Raw genomic sequence first — 17,500 nt, forward strand, 5'->3', positions numbered from 1 at the left:
ATCCCCCCTGTCGTCCTCCCCACCATTCTAAACTACCTCATCCCATGCATTCCATGATGGTCTGATGCTTCCATCTGAAAATTGGGAACATCAAAAGATCTGACTTTCCCAATTTTCTGATGGGAACATCAAATGATCTGATATTCCCATCACTGAAAAATAAAAACAGATAAAAAAAATGATATGAAAAAAATAGAAAATAAAATATACTCATGAAATGAACAGAATGGTTAACAACGCAGCTCAATTGCAATGCAATGTCACAATAACATTTAAATATACTTTAAGATATAATCTAGAAGAAAATAAGGATATTGAAACGGTTCATGAACTCTATTTCAATAAAGGACACTATGGGGAACTTTGAAAAATAGTTATTGAGTATAATTAGACAGACTTGTTGCTAGGCAGAGGAGTAATGAGATATATGGCAAATTTTGCAAAATATACAATGAAGGTACACAAACATTCATACCCAACAAAGCAAAATGCTAGGTAAGAACAAAGCATTTGGCCCGTAGGAGAAAGGAGATACCCACAAGACTAGAATACAAGTCATTAACAAGCATGCAAGTATAATACATAATACATGCAGGACATATATATAATCCAAAAAATGTCAAATTTACGTACTTATTATTACATTAAAAATATCCAAGGTTTTGAAGACACGTTTCCTCTTGCGCCCAACGAGTGAATACTGAGACCAGACCCCATAGGTCCCTATCCTCCTCATCATTCGTCTCACTGTGTCTCCACAGCTTGCACCGCCCATTTGAGACAGCGTCTGGACCTGTTAAAATAATGCATAAGCTGTAAGGTAATAGAGAATAATATATATCTTTCAATCTCAACATTAGATTTTCTAATTTCCAACTGTATTAAATAAATAGCATTAAAATATTTTCCTTCTTAACTATTACAAAAATCAACGAATTTGAGTAACTTTTGCTTTTGTTTTATTTGTACTTAAACATAACACTGAACAATCAATTATGTGCCACCCCACCTTCCTTCATCTGCAAAAAAAACTAATCAAAAGACATATGTACAAGGCTAAAAAAATTCAGCAACACTTACCATACTCAGGCTAAAAGAATTAAGCAACACTTACCATACTCTTTTTATATTCACTGTAACTTTTAGCTCATGTGACAGACTTTCCACCTGCTCAACAGTTTCAAGTGGGGATGGAAGAATGTCTTCCAGGATTGGTATATCTCCATGTGTTTTTGACATATGGGTTTCCGTCATTTTGACAATATTCAGGATATCCCCTGATAAAAATGTCAATTTGATAATTCCTTCATTATGTATTCCATTTTTTCTGTTACTGCAAAAAAAAAAAGGCTTACTAGAACAAGCATTTAGTGTTGCACATATATGATATATGTATTGATCCTTAGTGGATCCTATTTTAGTGACAGACACATTGGTGTCAGGTCACTGTCAAATGGGCTACTGTCATGTAGCCTTCAATTATGTAACCTCTCCCATTCTATGATAGGGGTGACACAGGGCAGCATCCTTAGACCCCCTCCTATTTGTTATATACATCAATGATCTGCTTTATGTCTCTAACATGATTAAACCTGTATTGTTTGATGATACTACCATCATCTACTTAGTTGCTTTACAAGAATGTAAAATTTCAAGTCTGTACTCTCCCTCAATGTATTTTCTTGTATGTATAACAAAAAATAATCAACACATAATAAATCGGTACTTACTAGATTTTTCGAAAGGAGAGCTTTCAGTTCTGTCTTGTCTTGGAGTTTGAGGGGAAGGTTTTGTACTCGGCCTGTAGATAGACTTGTTGGTCCCACAAGATTCTGTCAGGGGTGGAAGCGTATTAGCATTGTATAGAAAATATTACAAAATAGTTTTAAATACATAAAACTACAAATAGAAATTATTGAATTATTACATTAGCTTATAGCTTTTATGAATGCATTAAAAAATTTTGTTGCTGTTTTTGGTAAGTAGTCAATTCCCATTTGCCTCAAAATTTTTAATAATTCATCAACAGCATTGTGTGTAACACCATTCTTGTTTACCCACTGAATTAATAAATTCTGTGGGTAAACAAGTGAATGATGATTATCATGGTCATCATTCTCCTCCTCACTTTGAGAATTAGATAATACATCATGAATATCAGTAAGATTCATGTGTAAATCATCAATTTCAGAGCCTAATCCATACTCTTGATTTGACTCAGCTTCAAAAGAACTAATGTCATTGTCTGACGACTCAATCTCTGAACTTGATGCTGCCTCAGTAAGATTAATGGGTTCACTAGTGTGTACAGCTGTATTTGGATGCATTTTGTGTATACGTTTTAGCCTTCTTGATACTTGCATCCATCTGTTGTTGTATTGGAGTCGCTTTTTTCGCTTATACTCGTACATTCTGTTAAAGAGTGTCAAATTTCTACATTAGACTACCATATTACCTATATTATTGTTAATAATGTATTGACAGATGCAATATGTATTAAATTCTAAAAATAAGTCATTCATTATATACAATGTGTGATAATTAAAGCTGGTGCATATAACATCCTTGTCAGGCACATGCAAAGTGAACACTTCCAGAATTGGAGACATGCAGAAATGTAACATATGGAATAGAGGCATGCCAAAACAAAGACATGCATAAATTCAAATTCTTATCGAAATAATTCTAGTGATTATTATATAAAATTATTCCATCAGTACTAGATCAAATATTCAATACCATCCTCCCATTGGAAAGAGTAATCATGTCCTGTTGGACATTAATTATATGTTGAGATATAATCTAAAGAAAATAGGGACATTGAAATTGTTGTTAAACTCTATTTCAATAAAGGACACTATAGGGAACCTAGAACCCTGTATTACAAGTGTAAGTGATAATTTTGGAAAATTTAATTAAAGCTAATTGTGTAGGACACCTGGAGATATGGTGCCCATATCTAAAGAATCACATCAACTGGTAAAGGTATAGACTTGCAATAAGTGGCTCCCAGGTTAGAGGCATAAAATGCCAAAACTAGATGGTAGAATAAAAAGAAGATATTGTAAAAGGTAACCAAACAAAGATGCCACAGAAATATTAGAAAATTAACTTTCGCAAGCAGCGTGGTAGACATGGTTGGAACAAGTTAGGTGAGAGGGTGGTGGAGGCCAAAACCATAATCATAATCATCTGTATCAACCTTATTACGGTAAAACCAGTAGGCAGTCTACTGTATTTTATCAAACCGTGATTAGTATAATAGATCTCGTAATAATTTTGCAAAAATAATGGCATTTACTATTTTTAAAAGATTATTAGCAAATTTACAGAAATGGTGCATTCGGAAGACAAAACCAATTTTCACTTTTGACAATTGAGCACCTGCTACATCCAGATTCTAGGGAGGAAAGGAAGGACGATCTTACTGGATCCCATAGCCTCTCCGAGGCACAAACCAGGCTTTTACACAAACCCCCCCCCCCCCTGCACCCGAGCTTTTTAAAATAGTAAATGCCACTATTTTGCAAAATTATTACGAGATCTATTATTCTAGAGAATAATGCATATAAATGCATATATGCATATAAATACAAAAGTAAATCAAATCTTATCCTTGTATAATATACAGCTGATGTGAGATCCCTGTCTACAGGTGGACTGGAACTATTATCAGTAGGCAGTCTACTGTATTTTATCAAACGTTATTAGTATAATAGATCTCGTAATAATTTTGCAAAAATAATGGCATTTACTATTTTTAAAAGATTATTAGCAATTTACAGAAATGGTGCATTCGGAAGACAAAACCAATTTTTCACTTTTGACAATTGAGCACCTGCTACATCCAGATTCTAGGGAGGAAAGGAAGGACGATCTTACTGGATCCCATAGCCTCTCCGAGGCACAAACCAGGCTTTTACATAACCCCCCCCCCCCTGCACCCGAGCTTTTAAAATAGTAAATGCCACTATTTTTGCAAAATTATTACGAGATCTATTATTCTAATAAGAGTTTGATAAAATACAAACCCTGGGGCCATAGAACGGCTATTTAATCCCCTTGAACGGACCTGTGCATGGGCCACTGAGGCATCGAAAAAAAAACAGACCGGCTTGGAAAAAAGCAAAATTGCCGGTCTATGGCCCAGCTGATGGCTGTGCATGAATGGCTAATGGCTGTTAGTTATGGAGCTAGGTTAGACTATGTATGTTTAAATCTCTGATTTAAACAGAGCCAGTGTTCAGTCAAATAACTGAATTTATCAAATCTTATCCTTGTATAATATACAAGCTGATGTGAGATCCCTGTCTACAGGTGGACTGGAACTATTATCCAGTAGGCAGTCTACTGTATTTTATCAAACCGTTATTAGTATAATAGATCTCGTAATAATTTTGCAAAAATAATGGCATTTACTATTTTTAAAAGATTATTAGCAAATTTACAGAAATGGTGCATTCGGAGACAAAACCAATTTTTCACTTTTGACAATGAGCACCTGCTACATCCAGATTCTAGGGAGGAAAGAAGGACGATCTTACTGGATCCCATAGCCTCTCGAGGCACAAACCAGGCTTTTACATAACCCCCCCCCCCCCCTGCACCCGAGCTTTTTAAAATAGTAAATGCACTATTTTTGCAAAATTATTACGAGATCTATTATTCTATAAGAGTTTTGATAAATACAAACCCTGGGGCCATAGAACGGCTATTTAATCCCTTGAACGGACCTGTGCATGGGCCACTGAGGCATCGAAAAAAAACAGACCGGCTTGGGAAAAAAGCAAAATTGCCGGTCTATGGCCCAGCTGATGGCTGTGCATGAATGGCTAATGGCTGTTAGTTATGGAGCTAGGTTAGACTATGTATGTTTAAATCTCTGATTTAAACAGAGCCAGTGTTCAGTCAAATAACTGAATTTATCAAATCTTAATCCTTGTATAATATACAAGCTGATGTGAGATCCCTGTCTACAGGTGGACTGGAACTATTATCCAGTAGGCAGTCTACTGTATTTTATCAAACGTTATTAGTATAATAGATCTCGTAATAATTTTGCAAAAATAATGGCATTTACTATTTTTAAAAGATTATTAGCAAATTTACAGAAATGGTGCATTCGGAAGACAAAACCAATTTTTCACTTTTGACAATTGAGCACCTGCTACATCCAGATTCTAGGGAGGAAAGGAAGGACGATCTTACTGGATCCCATAGCCTCTCCGAGGCACAAACCAGGCTTTTACATACCCCCCCCTGCACCCGAGCTTTTAAAATAGTAAATGCCATTATTTTTTGCAAAATTATTACGAGATCTATTATACTAATAACGGTAATAAATAATAAATAGTAAATAAATCAAAATCAGTTACATTATTTATCTTATTCATAGCATAAATGTTCTCGAAGATTACTAAAAGAAATTGAATTAGACTACAGCAAATTGGCAAACTTTACCTTGTATCTGTTTCCACCGAGTTTGTTTGGGGCGTTCTTCACATATCAGCAATACTTGTCTCAACATCTCTTTCAGTTGCATTAGTGTGGGTGTTGATACAGGCTTCTGGAAATTTATAAGAATTAATTAATATATATAATTATAATTCACTTTGCTATTCCCCATTCCACAGTCCTCTCGTCCTTCCCACTTCCCTGTCCCCACATCATCCCCACTATTCCCACTTCCCTGTCCCATCGTCCTCCTTACCATTTTCCCCTCCCCTGTCCTTCTTCCTCCCCCACCATCTCCCATTCACCTGTCCCTTGTCCTCCCCAGCATTCCCTGTCCCCACCATCCCAACTCCCCAGTCCCCTCGTCCTCCCCACCATTACCCTCTCCTCTGTCCCCTCGTCTTCCCCACCATACCCCCCTCTCGTCCTCCCCACCATTCCAAACTACCTCATCCGATGCATTCTATAATGGTCTGATGCTTCCATCAGAAAATTGGGAACATCAAATGATCTGATATTCCATCACTGAAAAAATAAGAACAGCTAAAAAAATGAAATGAAAAAATAAAAAAATAAACTATACTCATGAAATGAACAGTATGGTAAACAACACAGCTCAATTTCAATGCAATGTCACACAAAATTATTAAATCGAAATGAAATAAATTGAAATCTATGAAAATTCAAATTATCAATACAATCGGAAATATTGAAATAATATCGCAACATAATATAGTGTGGGTTGCTCTTACGTGCAACAGACGGTGCTGTTTTTCAAAAAAGGCATGGTTTTACCTGTCACAAGTGTGGCATCTATACTTATACTCACGAAATGAACGGTATGGTAACAACATAGCTCAATTGCAATGCAATGTCACAATAACATTTAATAACAATAATAACAATAACATTTAAATATACTTTAAGATATAATCTAGAAGAAAATAAGAACATTGAAACGGTTCATGAACTCGATTTCAATAAAGGACACTATGGGGAACTTTGAAAAACAGTTAATGAGTATAATTAGACAGACTTGTTGCTAGGCAGAGGAGTAAATAATGAGATATATGGCAAATTTTGCAAAATATACGGCACACAAACATTCATACCCAAACAAAGCAAAATGCTAGGTAAGAACAAAGCAGTTGGCCCGTAGGGGAAAGGAGATACCCACAAGACTGGAATACAAGTCATTAACAAGCACACAAGTACTACACTACACAACAACCGCACTACTACCAGAACTGGACGAATCACTACCAAAACAACACATTGCACATCACTACCAAAACAACACAACACAACACAAGCATTGGCAAAGAATTATAGACCAGTTGCACTAACATCCCACATAATAAAATTATTTGAGAGTGATCAGGAGTCAGATTACTAGTTTTATAGAGACCAATGACCTCCACAATCCAGGCCAACAAGGATTTAGAGCAGTTTCTATGATCGAGCCACTGAGATCTATAAAGAATTCTGATCAAGAAAGAGATCTAGGGGTGGTTTTAGATAGAAAACTATAACCTGAGGATCATATTAAGAACATTCTGCGAGGGGCCTATGCTACACTTTTTAACTTTAGAATTGCTTTTAAATACATAGGTCAAAAAGTTTTAAAAGTTTTAAAAGTTTTTTAAACCTCTCGTGTATCATGAGTGTGTTAAAGCATCAGATGGTGCATTCAGATGATGAATATTACCTAGTTCCTTCATCTGGGAAGAATGAACACATATTGGTGCATTCGGATGATAAAAACTAACTACTGTAGTTTAATTGATCAACAGACTGTATATCATATGCAGACTGTATGTGGATCTGCGGGCCACTCCAAACAACAGCCTGGTGGACCAAGCTCCACCAGGGCTAAAGCACAAAGTGATATAGATGTGATAGAGAAACTAGGTCAAATGGAGGAGTAGGTCTGTATATTAAACAGCACCTGACGTGCACAGAGCTACTAAACTCAATGTGGTGGTAGAGTGGTGGGGGGGGGGAAACATTGCAGAAAAAAACAAAAATACAATTTGGTCAACAAAACAGCATTGTTTAAAATAGAAGACATGGGTTGTCATTTTGGGGGTAAGGTAGGTTACATTGAGTTAATTAGTTAGTACTTAGTTTTTATCTTAAACTGGTTGGGAGAGGTACAGTGTTGCTGTGCTGGTGAAAGAACACCTAAAGGTAAATTAAATAATGATTGCGAATCCACAAGAAGTTGACATAATATCGCTAGAGATCTGCAATCAGGATGATAAACTTTCCTTAAAGAATTTGACAAACACTTGCTGATAGGACATGAAGTAAATGAAATGTATGTCAAGTTTTGTGAAATATATGATAAAAGCACAACAAAATTTGTACCAAAGGAGAGATGCAGAACTAGGAAAAGGGGTTTGTTCAACAGAAATTGCGAGAGGGCCTGAGACCCAAACACACACAAATGGAATCAATATATAGCAAGAGGCCAAACCCCCAAACATACAAGCGATGCAAAGATGCGAGAAACAGCAGCAGCATTAAGGAGAGGGACTTAAGGACCATAAATAAAGTGTGAAAATAAACTCGAGTAAATTTTTTTAACTACTCTCGACAGTGAAGAAAAACAAATATTCAGACGATTTGTGTTAGAATCATTAATCTTACACTTTCGGTCATATTCAACAACACAAATACATACACACACATTCCTGTTGCTGTAGCAAGTGAAGAATTACACACACAGATCACAATAACGTGATGCATCAAATGAACAAATCCACAAGGGCCGTGACGAGGATTCGAACCTGCGTCCGGGAGCATCCCAGACACTGCCTTAATCGACTGAGCTACAACAGGGTAAAAGGGTTGAAACCGAAGTTCTACTGAACTTACTGGATCCCATAGCCTCTCCGAGGCACAAACCAGGCTTTTACACAACCCCCCCCCCCTGCACCCGAGCTATGTCAACAGGCCGTTCTCCCTCTTCGCCCTTCCGAATGCACCATATCAGTAAATTTTTTAATAATCTTTTAAAAATAGTAAATGCCACTATTTTTGCAAAATTATTACGAGATCTATTATTCTATAGAATAATGCATATAAATGCATATATGCATATAAATACAAAACATAAATACAAAAGTAAATGTAAATAATTTTACCTTGCACCTAGATCCACCAAGCCTGTATGGCGCGCGTTTCAGTACTTCGGAAATCTAGAACTATCTTGAATCTCTAATCTGCAATGAAACAATACATATTATTGCACTTACCAAAACATGGATGAATGTAGAAAATACAGAACTATTAGCTGAATATCAAATAAATGGATTTAATCTATTTCACACAGATAGATATATTACACCGTGTATATTAGGTAATACCTAACATACACGCCTCCACACACACTACATTTGAAATGTAGTCTCAAAAAGACTACATTTCAACAGCAAAGATTACTCCATAAAAAAATAATTAAATTATTGACCAACATGAGAGAGGGTTAGCCAACATGAGGGTTGTGTTGATTGCCTGAAAATATTTAAATTGTGTAATGTATTGAATGGCATTTTTCAAGTTACAACATTTTTTAAATTACTGAACTAGGTTCTAGGCTTTGCTAGGCTTAATTCAATTATTACAGATAAGCCTAACCTAGCCTAGAACCCAGTGGGTTTTCTTCCTATTGGGGAGTGTTGTACATGCCTCGCCTCCACATACACACTAGCACAGCCAGGCCTCGCCTCCACATACACACTAGCACAGCCAGGCCTCGCCTCCACATACACCAGCACTGCCAGGCCTCGCCTCCACATACACACTAGCACAGCCAGGCCTCGCCTCCACATACACCAGCACTGCCAGGCCTCGCCTCCACATACACACTAGCACAGCCAGGCCTCGCCTCCACATACACACTAGCACAGCCAGGCCTCGCCTCCACATACACCAGCACTGCCAGGCCTCGCCTCCACATACACACCAGCACAGCCAGGCCTCGCCTCCACATACACCAGCACTGCCAGGCCTCGCCTCCACATACACACTAGCACAGCCAGGCCTCGCCTCCACATACACACTAGCACAGCCAGGCCTCGCCTCCACATACACCAGCACTGCCAGGCCTCGCCTCCACATACTCACCAGCACAGCCAGGCCTCGCCTCCACATACACCAGCACTGCCAGGCCTCGCCTCGCCTCCACATACACCAGCACTGCCAGGCCTCGCCTCCACATTTAAACCAACCAAGCCCACAAATACGTTAACATGGACCAGCATTACACCGTCTAACATACTCTGTCAGATGTAACAACTAAATTTGTGAATTCAAGACCAAATCTATTGTATAACACAGTGTTAGTACGAGAAAAACATTACTTACATTCGAAGCCGTGTTTTAAAATGGCGGCGGTCTTGTACTGACGCTCCAAACTGTGTGTTCGTTTGCGTATGATGAACGTGTGACAATTTACTACAACAATTATTTAATTATTCTTATTCTTTATTTTAATATTTTTAGGGTACATGAAATTTCAAACTTATTTGCACACAATAATATAATTGCATTGTCATAACCTTTATATATTACGGAAAATACGATGACATGAACGAAGTCAAAGTGAAGTTGAAGTCAAAGTCATTCGCCGAACGTATTAGTCATTTTTTTTCATACATACATAGTTGATTTACAAACATAATGTTGGATTTATAGATAGAGCTAGTGCATACAATACCTAAAGCCACTATAGTAGGCCTATATAGCATTTCAGGCAACCGGGCAGTATATATGGACCCCTTACTCAAATCTCTGAATATGTTAGATATTAAGTCCCTGCACATACTCTCATGTGTATTTTATATATATAAAACGCTGCACTGTAATGTCAATCCTGACCTTAAAAGCTTCCTAGAAGGTTGTAACAGATCCCATGAGCACCACACCAGAAACAAATACCTATTTGATATTCCAAGAGTACGACTTAGTCAAACTAGAAATGCTTTACAAATCAAGAGACCTCGAATGTGGAATGACCTTCCCAATTATGTTAAAAACTGTACCTCTCCCAACCAGTTTAAGATAAATAAAGATAAATTTATAAGTTAAGAAAAATTCCACAAATCAACAACCCTGTTACTGACCCTGTATTTACCCAAGTCTTTCCTAAATCTAAACTTATCCAATTTATACCCATTGTTTCGTGTTCTATCTTGTGTTGACAATTTTAATACCCTATTAATATCCCCTTTGTTATATCTATTCAGGAAATTGTGGTTGATCTCGAACCCATTGATAATGTGACGACTTATACAGAATTTTGTAACTATATCATCAAGATTGTAACCAGCTTAGCTAAATGTAGTGTGGGGTTCAGTCCCTAAGCCCATATATGTGCCTCTCTAACCATTTAGGTTACAGGGCAAAAACATAAAAACAAAGGTAACTGCAGAAGGCCTATTGGCCCATACCAGGCAGCTCCTATCTATAACAGATAAACACTAAGTACTACCTAATTAACTCAATGTAACCTACCAACCTAACCCCCAAAATGTCAATCCATATCTTTTATTTTAAACAATGCTGTTTTGTTGACCAAATTGTATTTTTACTCTTTTTCTGTCATGTTTCTCCCACCCCTGTTTTTTCCCTTTTTTCTTATTTTTTCTCAACATAATTCATACTTTAATTATGCGGATCAGGACATCACCTGATCAAACGCATCAAACATCGTTTGACCACCATCAAACACACACATTTCGTGTGTGTTTGACGCTCACTGATATGTACCAGCGTTGTTTTATATATGGTGCTATTCTATCTTACGCTTTGTTGCTCTTTTTTACCTACGGGCTCATAGAACATTCTATTGCGAAAACATTGGCACAAAAATGAATGACGTACATACAATAATAATGTCAGGACAGTGATATAATTATAAACTTTCAAAGCACTGTATCGCCCATGTGTCGTCGTGTCACCAATACTGGGTAACAGTTCCGCCACTTCCCACACTCTTGCGGGTGGGCAGCGACCATTATTCTACGTTTATATTCATATCACCGTGTTGGGAATTTCATTGCGAGTACATTGATACCAAAATTAACGCTGTAGGACAAGTGTGGAAGTGATAACAATCCCAAGAGTAAAAACATTTTGTTGCTCTTGGGCACTCACGGCGAGTCATCTACGTAGGTATTTATTGGGTGCTGGTATTCATATAACTTTTGGTGACCGTTTTTGCTGATTTTCTTCTAGAGAATGTTATTGCGAACACGTTGGTACCAAAATGAAATACATAGCTCGAGAACTAAGGTCAGGAGAGTAAAAAGAGTATACACATTTTTGTTTTGACGCTTAATTAAGGTTATTGTGAGTACTCATCGCCTGCCTAGAAACTGGAACTAGTAATTCCATCTATCATACATATCATACAAGAGGAGCCACACATCTATGGATCATCCAATAAAATCAGCAGACTTCTAGATGTTACTACTGCTCGGCTTAGACTCGGTTACAAGTATCTCTGGGAATTCTCATTATCTGCTGATGTAGACCTGACCAAATGTAAACTGTGTCAACAAAATTATTCGCACACCCTCCGTCACTATGTGATGGAGTGCGAAAAGATACATGAATTTAGAGACAATTCTACAACCAATGTTCCAGCGATGTGTCAATATTTCATTCAAAATGATCTGCTACCAGAAATTTTAGCCAAATATCCCCAGTTTGCTAACTGTAGATAACAACTAAGTGATTGTAACCTATCCACCGCTGCCCACTGGATGGGGCGGTGTGCAGGACCCTGTACACCGTACAAACATATAAATTTAAAAACACCGTACAAACATATAAATTTTGATACTAGCTCTCCACATATGTCAGTTGCTTAATTTAGAACCTGTACTTGAGGCCGATCTCGAACCCATTGTTGATGTGATGACTTATATTGAATTTTGTAACTAGCTCATCAAGATTGTAACTTGCTTAGCTAAATGAATTGTGGGGTTCAGTCCCTGAGCCCATTATGTGCCTCTGTAACCCTTTCCACAACCGCCCACAAGATGGGTATGGGGTGCATAATGGGGTGGGGTGTCTTGGCCAAACGTGCCACATCAAAACCACAAGTTGACATTGAATGTGAATTAACAATGAGACAAGTAAGATTTATACTAATACATTTATACTAACTCTGTTGAGCGTTGACCATTTATACATCAAATCTGTTGATGTGAGCACTTTAGTTTAGTCTGCCGTTTAAAGAAAAAAAGAGCATATCAATGGTATATCACAGAAAACGAATTTATCATAAACTCATGTATTTGTCTTATCATATTGAACTGCATTCATATTTTTAATATATAACAATATGAATATACAAATTTCTGTAAATCCCCTACCTTGTTGGAATCTGTGGAAATGAATGAGCAAATGTGCTGGCTGAAGGCGCTGAAGGAAACCACATTGGTTTCATTTTGGATACAAATGTCCATGGAAATTCAAAATGGAAACTAATTATATAGTTGAACCTGCAGAGACGAGTTTAAGAATCTGTGTTGAGAGTGATGGACACAGCCTTCACAATTATACTTCAGAGAATGTAAACATCTAAGAGTCATTAGAAATATGTGTAGAATAATAAACCCTACATTGTTTGAGTTAGGGAAAACACCATTTGTGATATATAGATACTATAGCTGTTCCTAAAGATTCACCCTTTTTTGCACCAGCAAGATAACATATAAGATTTTAAGAGTTGACGAATGTTAATATTCTTGTTTGATAAACTGTGAACTTGAGACATAGTTAATAAGAACATATTAACACAACAAAATGTTTTCAAAATCCTTAACACCACTTTCCAGCAACTTATATAATTTATATAAATTATTTTAGAGAATAATACATAAATTATATATTTAAACATGATATAGTGTTTAGTGGAATGTATAAGGAGTCAAATTGTGTTAAAAAGAGCAATTTTTAGAAAATTTGGAAAAATACTTTTTTCTGTTCAAATTATAACTAAATGGATTATAAAGGTTTCACTCAGCCAATATATATCATTCACAATTTATTAATGAATTTTACAAAAAAACACCATAAATTTTATATTTAAACATGTAAAAACTATTTGTTTTACATTTGGAAGAAAATAATTGTAGAAAAACAATTTATAATTAAACCTTTGTGTTTGGATTTTTTGAGTAAAAGTTTCTCAAAGGCTCTCCTGCACCATTCTCAATGCAAATCATTCCCACACCTATGGCAAGAGATAGGCGAACGTTGTGTAGATGATTTGTGTTTGCTGGGATATAGTCCTGCCCAGCAAACAATTTTAGGTTGCCACAACATATCTGGAAAGTATTTGAAAGTATTGGAAACGTTTGTTTTATCGTATCAGATACGATATTGTGTGTGGACTTAAATAGGTTTCCAAAACTTATAACCAAGACATATGTATCTAACACTAATTTGAGATGTTGTGGCAACTTTACACTCCTAACATGAGCCATTCATAATCCATTCATATACCAATATGAATCTCTTATGAAAGGTTTGAGCCAATAATCTGAACCCTTTTCACATCTTTGTGTTTAAAGTTAAATTTCTTGAAATTAAATTATATTTTATATTATATTATTTTTATTATATTTTATATTATATTATTATTTTCAATTTAAATATTAAAACCAATTTAAGGGTAAAAAAAATCTAATAATTTATATTTCTTTTATTATTTACTAACAATTATAATTATTTACTATCGGAGAGAGGGGAGGCTGTACGGCGGAGAGTGGCGGCTGTGGCGGACAGTGGCGGCGGTGGCCGATAGTGGCGGCGGGCGGACAGTGGCGGCGGCGGGCGGACAGTGGCGGCGGGCGGACAGTGGCGGCGGTGGCGGATAGTGGCGGCGGGCGGACAGTGGCGGCGGTGGCGGATAGTGGCGGCGGGCGGACAGTGGCGGCGGGCGGACAGTGGCGGCGGTGGCGGATAGTGGCGGCTGTGGCGGATAGTGGCGGCGGGCGGACCGTGGCGGCTTTGGCGGCGGTGGCGGACAGTGGCGGCGGCGGGCGGACAGTGGTGGCGGCGGGCGGACAGTGGAGGCGGCGGGCGGACAGTGGTGGCGGCGGGCGGACAGTGGTGGCGGCGGGCGGACAGTGGTGGCGGTGGCAGACAGTGGTGGCGGTGGCAGACAGTGGTGGCGGTGGCGGACAGTGGTGGCGGTGGCGGATAGTGGCAGCGGGCGGACAGTGGCGGCGGGCGGACAGTGGCGGCGGTGGCGGATAGTGGCGGCGGGCGAACAGTGGCGGCGGGGGCGGATAGTGGCGGCGGGCGGACAGTGGCGGCGGGCGGACAGTGGCGGCGGGAGGACAGTGGCGGCGGTGGCGGATAGTGGCGGCGGGCGGACAGTGGCGGCGGGCGGACAGTGGCGGCGGGCGGACAGTGGCGGCTGTGGCGGATAGTGGCGGCGGGCGGACCGTGGCGGCTTTGGCGGCGGTGTTGGACAGTGGCGGCGGGCGGACAGTGGCGGCGGCGGGCGGACAGTGGCGGCGGCGGGCGAACAGTGGCGCGGCGGCGGGCGGACAGTGGTGGCGGCGGGCGGACAGTGGAGGCGGCGGGCGGACAGTGGAGGCGGCGGGCGGACAGTGGAGGCGGCGGGCGGACAGTGGAGGCGGCGGGCGGACAGTGGTGGCGGCGGGCGGACAGTGGTGGCGGCGGGCGGACAGTGGTGGCGGCGGGCGGACAGTGGTGGCGGCGGGCGGACAGTGGTGGCGGTGGCGGACAGTGGCGGCGGTGGCGGACAGTGGCGGCAGTGGCGGACAGTGGCGGTGGTGGCGGACACTGGCGGCTGTGTCTGGCGGTGGTGGCGGGCGGTGGCGGGTGGCGGCGTCTGTGATGGGTGGTGGCGGCTGGCGGTGGTGGGTGGTGGGTGGTGGTGGCGGCGGTGGTGGTGGGTGGTGGTGGCGGCGGCGGCTGGTGGTGGTGGGTGGTGGCGGCGGCGGCTGGTGGTGGTGGGTGGTGGCGGCGGTGGTGGGTGGCGGTGGGTGGTGGCGGCGGCTGGTGGTGGTGGGTGGTGGCGGCGGTGGTGGGTGGCGGTGGGTGGCGGCGGCGGCTGGTGGTGGTGGGTTGTGGCGGCGGGTGGTGGGTGGTGGCGGCTGTGGTGGGTAGTGGCGGGCGGTGGCGGGCGGTGGCGGGCGGTGGCGGGCGGTGGCGGGCGGCGGCGGCTGTGATGGATGGTGACGATCGGCGGTGGGGGGGGCTGGTGGCGGCTGGCGGTGGCGGCTTGCGGTGGCGACTGTGGCAACGGGCGGTGACGGCTGATAGCGGGCGGTGGTGGCGGCTGGAGGCAGGTGGTGGTGGCGGTGGTGGCGGCTGGTGGTGGTGGCAGCTGGTGGCGGTGATGGCGGCTGGTGGTGGTGGCAGCTGGTGGCGGTGATGGTGGCTGGTGGTGGTGGTGGCGGCTGGTGGTGGTGGTGGTGGCGGCTGGTGGTGGTGGCAGCTGGTGGCGGCTGGTGGCGGCTGGTGGCGGCTGGTGTGGTGGTGGTGGTGATGGCGGCTGGTGGCGGGCGGTGGCGGGCGGTGGCGGCTTGTGGAGGCTGGTGGTGGCGGCGGTGGTGGGTGGTGGTGGTGGTGGTGGGTGGTGGTGGCGGCTGTGGTGGGTGGTCGCGGTGGTGTCGGCGGCGGCTGTGGTGGGTGTGGCGGCGGCGGCGGTGATGGGTGGTGGCGGCGGTGGTGGTGGGTGGTGGTGGCGGCGGCGGTGATGGGTGGCGGCGGTGGTGGTGGGTGGTGGGTGGCGGCGGCGGCTGGTGGTGGTGGGTGGTGGCGGCGGGTGGCGGTGGTGGGTGGCGGTGGCTGGTGGCGGGTGGCGGCTGGTGGTGGGTGGTGGCGGCGGGTGGTGAGTGGCAGTGGTGGGTGGCGGTGGCTGGTGGCGGCTGGTGGTGGGTGGTGGCGGGTGGCGGCTGGTGGTGGGTGGTGGCAGGTGGCGGCTGGTGGTGGGTGGTGGGTGGTGGCGGGTGGCAGCTGGTGGCGGGTGGCGGCTGGTGGTGGGTGGTGGCGGGTGGCGGCTGGTGGTGGGTGGTGGCGGGTGGCGGCTGGTGGTGGGTGGTGGCAGGTGGCGGCTGGTGGTGGGTGGTGGCGGTTGGCGGCTGGTGGTGGGTGGCGGCGGGTGGCGGCGGGTGGCGGCTGGTGGCGGCCAGCTGGGACACACCCTTCTCCACTGAAGGTCTGAGCACAACTAACCATATGTCTCTCTCACCCACCAGCCCAGTGTTGCCAGCTCGCGCTCTCAAAATGTTTCCTTCAAAGATTGTATATTATCTTTGAACAACAAGTTTGATTATCAAGGTAATGCATATATTATTGTCACATTAATACTGTGCAATATCTTATTACATTCCTGCTAAATAATTATAATTTGAAACAGGACAAAAAATCCAACATATATATAAAAACCAACATTAGAGATCACGAGGCCTAGGCCTCGCCTGTGACCACACATCCTGCTTTGCTGGCCTGCTACCCTCTCACACCTCACACTCTTAACTCACTCTCACTCTCAATCACTCTTACGCACTATTACTCACTCTTACTCTCAATCACTCTTACACACTATTACTCACTCTTACTCTCAATCACTCTTACGCACTATTACTCACTCTTACTCTCAGTCATCCTTACTCACTCTCATACTCACTCTTACTCTGTCACTCTTACTCTCTGTCACTCTTACTCTCTGTCACTCTTACTCTGTCACTCTTACTCTCTGTCACTCTTACTCTGTCACTCTTACTGTCACTCTTACTCTCTGTCACTCCTACTCTCTGTCACTCTTACTCTCTGTCACTCTTACTCTCTGTCACTCTTACTCTGTCATTCTTACTCACTCTCAGTCACCCTTACCCATTCATACTCACTCTCTCACTCTTACTCTCATACTCTTACTCTCAATTACTCTTACTCTCAATCACTCTTACTCCCAATCACTCCTACTCCCAATCACTCCTACTCTCAATCACTCCTACTCTCATTCTTACTCTTACTCTTACTCCCAATC

General features: G+C 42.2%; 1 protein-coding gene and 1 long non-coding RNA gene across 2 annotated transcripts in view; one reads left to right on the forward strand and one right to left on the reverse strand.

Moving 5' to 3' along the window:
* The window catches only part of LOC138366519 (uncharacterized), a 6,447-nt gene extending 880 nt beyond the window's left edge, over nucleotides 1-5,567 (reverse strand). The window contains exons 1-2 of the long non-coding RNA XR_011229155.1: nucleotides 5,461-5,567; nucleotides 634-793 (exon numbers count right to left, since the gene is read on the reverse strand). This is a non-coding gene — a long non-coding RNA (uncharacterized lncRNA). The remainder of the gene's footprint in view (nucleotides 1-633; nucleotides 794-5,460) is intronic.
* LOC138366476 (serine/threonine-protein phosphatase 6 regulatory ankyrin repeat subunit A-like) overlaps nucleotides 1-17,500 on the forward strand; it is a 208,575-nt gene that overhangs the window by 179,337 nt on the left and 11,738 nt on the right. The gene's annotated exons all lie outside the window — the stretch shown is intronic.

This window comes from Procambarus clarkii, chromosome 19 (genome assembly GCF_040958095.1).
Source record: "Procambarus clarkii isolate CNS0578487 chromosome 19, FALCON_Pclarkii_2.0, whole genome shotgun sequence".
Taxonomy (NCBI): Eukaryota; Metazoa; Arthropoda; class Malacostraca; order Decapoda; family Cambaridae; genus Procambarus; species Procambarus clarkii.